Genomic DNA, 6,975 nt, shown 5'->3' with positions numbered 1-6,975 from the left:
ATGCATAACACTACACTATAATGTTTACTACAAAACTTTATACTGTCTATTAATCTGAATAAAATCGGTCGTAGGTTACCCTAGAAATTGTACTTTCATGCCACACACAAAATGTCAATTTTGATAAAGATAAAACACTGATAAATTTTGACTTTTATATTGACTTTAACTTTTGATGGTCAAACCAATGTAGAACACTTCAGAATTCAAGTGAATTATGGGGTGACCTTGAAACTGTTATGATCGCTGTATTTAAAAAAATGATTGCTGTATTTATTATTCGTTCAAGATTTCCAGTATATAAGTTACTACTCTTTTCATCTTATTTACTGCTCATTTAAATGCCTTTAAATCTGTCTCGAAATAATAAACTTCATTACTATATCAATACTAAAGTTATCTTTCGACTTCGTTAGACCATCGCTATTCATTTACTGCTTCATTAACAAAACATTTCTTTAAACACCATTCTAATATAGCTAGTTCTGCATGTAATTATTATCAACACAATTTTTAATTTTCATTTCGGGACACTCGGATTGCACAACGTTTGGAAAGCGCTCTGTCTATGTTAGTTGTGAGGATAATTAAATGATGGAAAAGTTCTGGTAAAATTTAGGTTATTATCGCACCAAACAAACACAGTTCACTCTCTGATCCATACGAGTACAGTACTAAAAGTTTCAACCTGCTAGTATCGATGCGGCGGTTGGCGGGCGGCAAGATGGCGAGGCACAGAGCACACATACAACCACAGCTATGGCTCTTGACGTATCGGCACTTTAATTCTTCTTAGCGTCGTAATACTTTTCCATTTAGTGCCTATGGAATTTTGCCGTGCTGTGTAGGCGTTGGAACGGCATACCCGAGGCTCAGTGCAGCTATGTCTTCCAGGAGAGCCTCCTCGCTCCAGAAGGTGTTGCTCAAACCAATGCCAAATTCCAACAACTTCTGTGCCCGTTCTGACGTGCAGTGCCCGCGCTCATTTTCCCGCGCTCGCCTGCCATCCACCTTTTACTGCTCCCTGACAGACCGGGTATTCACCAGAGGTTTTGCATTCAACATATCCTAACACATTGCCTACGTATGGACCAGACGCACAATTACAATTTTAAATATCTTACAACAGCTTCAACATTTGTTACACTTCAATTCTATTACATAATTACTTGACATTTGACATAAACATTAATATTAACATTGAAACTTATTTATAGTTTTCTTAACATAGTGACATGAAACAAAAAGAAATGAAATCAGAACATCAATTGCACAAGTATATCGTAAAAACAGATGAAAAAATTACTTATATGTACAATAGTACAGAGTCGTTGTTGTTACAAGATGTTTGGCTCTACACTTTTAGACTAAGACTGTAGTCTGACAGACTTTTACATTCGGACTGACCTTGTCAGGGCCCACATCACCCTAAGTCCAGTGCCTCAGTGAAGGTTTCTTGTCCCCTCCCTACATGGTCAACCCTACGATGCTAGCAGCTACGTAATTCTGCTATGAGACCCTGAAGACCAAGTGACGCTGTGGCACTCTCTGTCAACCTTGACAGTGAGTGCAGTTTGAAGCACCACGTGGCCATCACACCACCTTCGCAGCTGTTGTCCTTTTTCCGGAGTTGGGCTGCTACTTCTGATTCAGCTAGCACCCGGCGAGGCTACCATCCCCCCCCCCCCCCCCCCCCCCCCCCCAGTGATGGGACAACCGACTAGTATTAATAACCTATTCGTCGCTCGATTGTTTTACCGTTTAGTCGATCTTTTCTGTCAAGAAAATAACAGAATGGAACGGGTGTATGTAGCCACGCCAGCTACATGAATGACTTTCAGTCACTCTGCGTGTTTGAGTTGTTCCACTCAATGGGAGACAACTTGGCGCCACAAGTCTCTAACGCTTACGTCAGTTATAGGAATGTCTTCAGTCAGTCTCCGGATCTGAGTGATTTCACTTACACGCATCCAGCTTTTTCAGGCATACATGAACCATGACCACGGCTGTCAACTTTTTTAGATGAAATAGAATGTTAATAAAAAGTATGTTTCTAAAAATGAACTATTTTCTGATTTTGTGTATTTATTTATTTAAATACGAATTTTGCGCACTTCTAGCTCTAACAACACAAACATACAAGATACATAAGACACATTCAGTACACAATGAAATGAACATGTATAAGGCTTATTATAGCTGTAGCGTTACCCCAGACATCTTCACCCCCCCCCCCCCCCCCCCACCCAGAAGTAGCATTACCCCCTGGATGAAGGTGTACCAAAGTCTCTCAGAGCAATGAACGGATAACACAGTAAGCTAAAACACTGAAGACTGGTTTCAGTTGAAACAATGAATACATGGTTCAACCAACGGAACAGCTATAGACTTGTTTCATTTGAAAAAAAAATTAATAATTCAGTCAGCATGCAAAACTACAACAAAGTGCTTCGACAGTTGCCCTTCGATTTCTCCATAGACTGGTTTCACCCAAAAGAAATGACTGAATAATTCAGCCAATATGTAAAACTGCAATTGACTCAATCGACTGTTTTCAATTGGTTACTTCCATAGATTGGTTTCATTCAGAAGTTGTTGTTGTCGTGGTCTTCAGTCCTGAGACTGGTTTGATGCAGCTCTCCATGCTAATCTATCCTGTGCCAGCTCCTTCATCTCCCAGTACCTACTGAAAACTACATCCTTCTGAATCTGCTTAGTGTATTCATCTCTTGGTCTTCCTCTACGATTTTTACCCTCCATGCTGCCCTCCAATGCTAAATGAATTCAGAAGTGACTGAATAATTAGACCGATACATAAATTTAGTACTGACTCAATCAGCTGTTTTCATGCGGTTGCGCCCACAGATTTATTTCACTCAAAAGAATGAATCAATAGTCCAACTGATATGTAAAACTATAACCAACTGAATCAACTGTATTCCAAAAAAACAATTAAATGATTGCTTTCTGTCGGTTCTTTCCATGCCTATATCCACCCAGTTCCAGTCCACCTATCAAGAATAATTCCTCTTAGCTCTGGAAATTGGTAATTTTGTGTCTGAGTGACATTTATGGGATTAAAATTTCCTGTAGTGAGTGTTTGTGAAGTAATAAATGTTTTAACAATAATATGAAAAGGATAGTTACTACTTACCAAAGTATGCATGCTGACGTGCAGATAAAGACAATGAAAAGACTGTCAGAAAGTGAGCTTTTGGCCAACAATGTCTTCGTCGAAAATACACAACATACACATACACATGCACATTCGCGCAAATGCAACTCACACACACATGACTACAGTCTCTGGCTGCTGAGGCCAGACTGTGGTCAACAGGACAAGATGAGCATGATGGGAGAGGCAACCAGGTGGTAGGGGTAAAGAGGTGGTTGGGGAGGGGAGGGGGAGGGGTAACGGAGTAGGGGTGGGGGACGGTAAACTGCTGCTTGTGGGAGTGTACAGGGACAAGGTGGAGAGTGGGTAGGGCAGCTAGGTGCAGATGGGGTATTAGACAGAGGGTGAGGGGTGGGGTAACAGAAAAAGAGAGAGGTAAGAAGACTGAGGTTGCATTCGTGGTGGAATAGAGGGCTGTGTAGTGCTGGAATGGGAATAGGGAAGGGGCTTGATCTGTAAGGACAATGATGTAACAATCCTACTCTCATCCTTCATTAGTAACTGTCCGTACTCATCTAGCCTCTTCCCTGTTCCCGTTCTAGCAGTACAGTTCCATCAATGCACCCTCAGTCTCTTTACTTCTCTCCTTTTCCGCTACCCCTCCTCCCCTACTCACAACCACCCCTCCCCCCCAACCCTCCCCCACCTCCTGACCGCACATGGCTCACTTTCTGACAGTCTTTCTGTTGTGCCTACCTAGGACTCAGTATCTCCGCTATATGGTGAGCAGTAACTATTCTTTTCATAATATTGTTACATTCAATCCTGGATTTTCCATTGCTTAATTAATGTTTTAACATACATTAACTACCTTTGAAATATAGCCATTTAATAACACTCGCTCGTCTGCACCAAAGCAGTTTGGCGCCCTACATCACTGGAAAGAGCACAATCAGTCTAGGATACCATCAAGATGGCGTCATCAAGATACATCATGAAGGGCGATGGGTCAGCACAACGCAGTCCTAGCCGCCTTCAGGTTCTCAGACCTTGGAAGCCCTACTTGTCAAGCCGTTAACTCCTCAGTGGGCTTTACGAGACGGTGTGGACCGCTTTTCAGTCCACTCACTAAGGGAAATTCCGTGGCGTTGCTGGGAACTGAACATAGCTCCTCCGCACAATAGTCAGACGCTTACCAGTCAGCCGTGTATCTGGTGACATGGATCAGTTCAATGGCGCAATCTCTGCTATGCCCTTTATGTGAACTGTGCCCTGTTTTTCCATAAATATAACGCGTATGCAACAGTATTGGAGTCGGAATTTAAAGGAACGCTGGAAGACTTGAGATCAAATTAGGCTGATTGGATGCAAAACAGTCCATCGGAATTTCTAAAATCGTTACGGAATTGGCAACCAAACTACTGTTCAGGTTGGTGTGTCGAATCTATGACGTTGGGCGACGTGCCAGCGGAATTTCGGAAGATTCTCATCGACACATTTCCGAAGATAGCAAGAGCAGACGAGTGCGAAAACTATCGCACAATCAGGTTAACAGCTCATGCATCCGAACTGCCGACAAGAATAATACTCGTACAGAAGGATGGAAAAGAAGACCGACCATTGTATAGTCCTAGAAGAAGCGTTTGAGAATGTACATGGAGCAGAATGTTCGAAATTCAGAGAAAAACAGGAGTCAGTCAGCTATAGGGAAAGTCGGGCACTGTACAGTATGTACAAGAATCACGACTGGTAGATCAAGAACTAAATGTTCGAATTAAAACGGTTGTAAGACAGGGAAGCAGCTTTTCAGCCCTATTGTTAAGTCTATACATCGAAGATGCAACAGAAGGTTAAAGATCCGAATTTCAGAGTAAAGGTATATGATAAAATTCTGTAATTACATTGCTATCCTCAAAGAAACCGAAGAAGAATTACAAGATCTGTGGAATGGAATAAACAATCTAACGAGTATAGATTACGGATTAAGGGTTAACCACAAAAAAGATAAAAGTAATGAGAACCAACAGAAATGAGAAGAACGAGGAACTTAACATAAAAATAGATGATCAGGAACTAGATTAAGATGAGGAATTCTGCTGCCTTGGAAACAAAATAAACGATGACGGACGAAGGAAGCAAGACATAAAGAGAAGACTAGAACAGACAAAGAAGGCGTTCCCGGCCGAGAGAAGTCCACTGTCGTCAAACATAGCACTTAATTTCAGAAAGAAATTTCTAGGAATGTAAGTTTGGACCAAAGTGGAAACATGGACAATGAGGTAACAGGATTAGAGGGGAATCGAAGCATTTGAGATGTAGTGCTACAGAAGAATATTAAAAATTAAGTGGACTGATAAAGACCGAGGAGGTTCTGCGCAGAATCGACAAAGAAAGGTACATACGGAAAACTCTGACATGAAGAAAGGATAGGATGATAAGAGATATGTTAACGCACTAGGGAGTAAGTCGAATACTTGCTACAAATAAGCGAAAACGTAGGATACAAGTGCTGTCGGTGGTCAGCAACAAACCAGTCAGAAGACAGGTGACTAAAAACAAAACAAACAAGAAAAACCACACACACACTTATCCTCATTAGTTAATCAGTTTCTAAATCTACATGGCTAACCTGCAATTAACTCTTCAGTATCTGGCGGAGGATAGACAGAACCGCTTTCGGACTGTTTATCGACCGTATGGCAAGAGAATAATGAACACCTAAATCTTTTCGTGCGAGCTCTGCTACCTCTTGTTTTATTACGATGGCCATTTCTCGCTGTGTATGTGGGACGCATCAAAATATTTTGGCATTCCAAGGAGAAAGCTGGTAACTGAAATTCGTGAAAAGATCTCACAGCAAAAAACGCCTTTGTTTTGATGGTGTCCACCCCAACACACTTATCATATGTGTGTCCTCTTTTCGTTTTTGGCGACAACATTGCCGAAAGCCCTGTGCAATATGACGTAGTTCAAAATGGTTCAAATGGCTCTAAGCAATATGGTACTTAACATCTCAGGTCATCAATCTCCTAGACTGGAACAACTTAAACGTGACCAACCTAAGAACATCACACAAGCCGGCCGCGGTGGTCTCGCGGTTGTAGGCGCGCAGTCTGGAGCCGTGCGACTGCTACGGTCGCAGGTTGGAATCCTGCCTCGGACATGGATGTGTGTGATGTCCTTAGGTTAGTTAGGTTTAAGTAGTTCTAAGTTCAAGGGAACTGATGACCACAGCAGTTGAGTCCCATAGCGCTCAGAGCCATTTGAACCACTTGAACATCACACACAGCCATGCCCGAGGCAGGATTCGATCCTGCGACTGTAGCAGCAGCGCGGTTCCGGACTAAAGCTCCTAGAACCGCTCGGCCACAACGGCCGGCTACGATGTAGTGGTGAGCGTCACTTGTCCGTGTGGTGCGGATCGCTGGTTCGAAACCGACAGCCAGCAAGTACTTGTTTCTGCATAATTATCATATGTGGAAGTTTCGCGAAAGATCTCCTGTTTCTAATGTTTGTGTATTCTGGAATATTCGATGATTGTATAAATACTATCATTCTGGAATGATCGATGTTTATAAGACTAACTGTAGTCTCCGTCCAGCAGATTAGATCTCTTCTAGCTATACGTTTGGGCCAGTAGTAAACGTGCGTTTAGTTTAAGTATTTGCCTTTCGCGGGCAAGTGCTCCACCATTTTTTTTATCTTTTTCGTTACGTTTGGTCTGGGCGGACGTCACATGACACGTGTTCCAGTTGCTCGCTGATTCCTTCACAATTTTTTTTATTGCAGAGGACAATCGGCCCTCTGACCGAGCACGCTGAGCTACGGTGCCGGCTCTGAGCTACCCAAGCACGACTCAC

Source organism: Schistocerca gregaria, chromosome 6, assembly GCF_023897955.1.
Source record: "Schistocerca gregaria isolate iqSchGreg1 chromosome 6, iqSchGreg1.2, whole genome shotgun sequence".
Lineage (NCBI taxonomy): Eukaryota > Metazoa > Arthropoda > Insecta > Orthoptera > Acrididae > Schistocerca > Schistocerca gregaria.
This window is presented reverse-complemented; position numbering follows the sequence as displayed.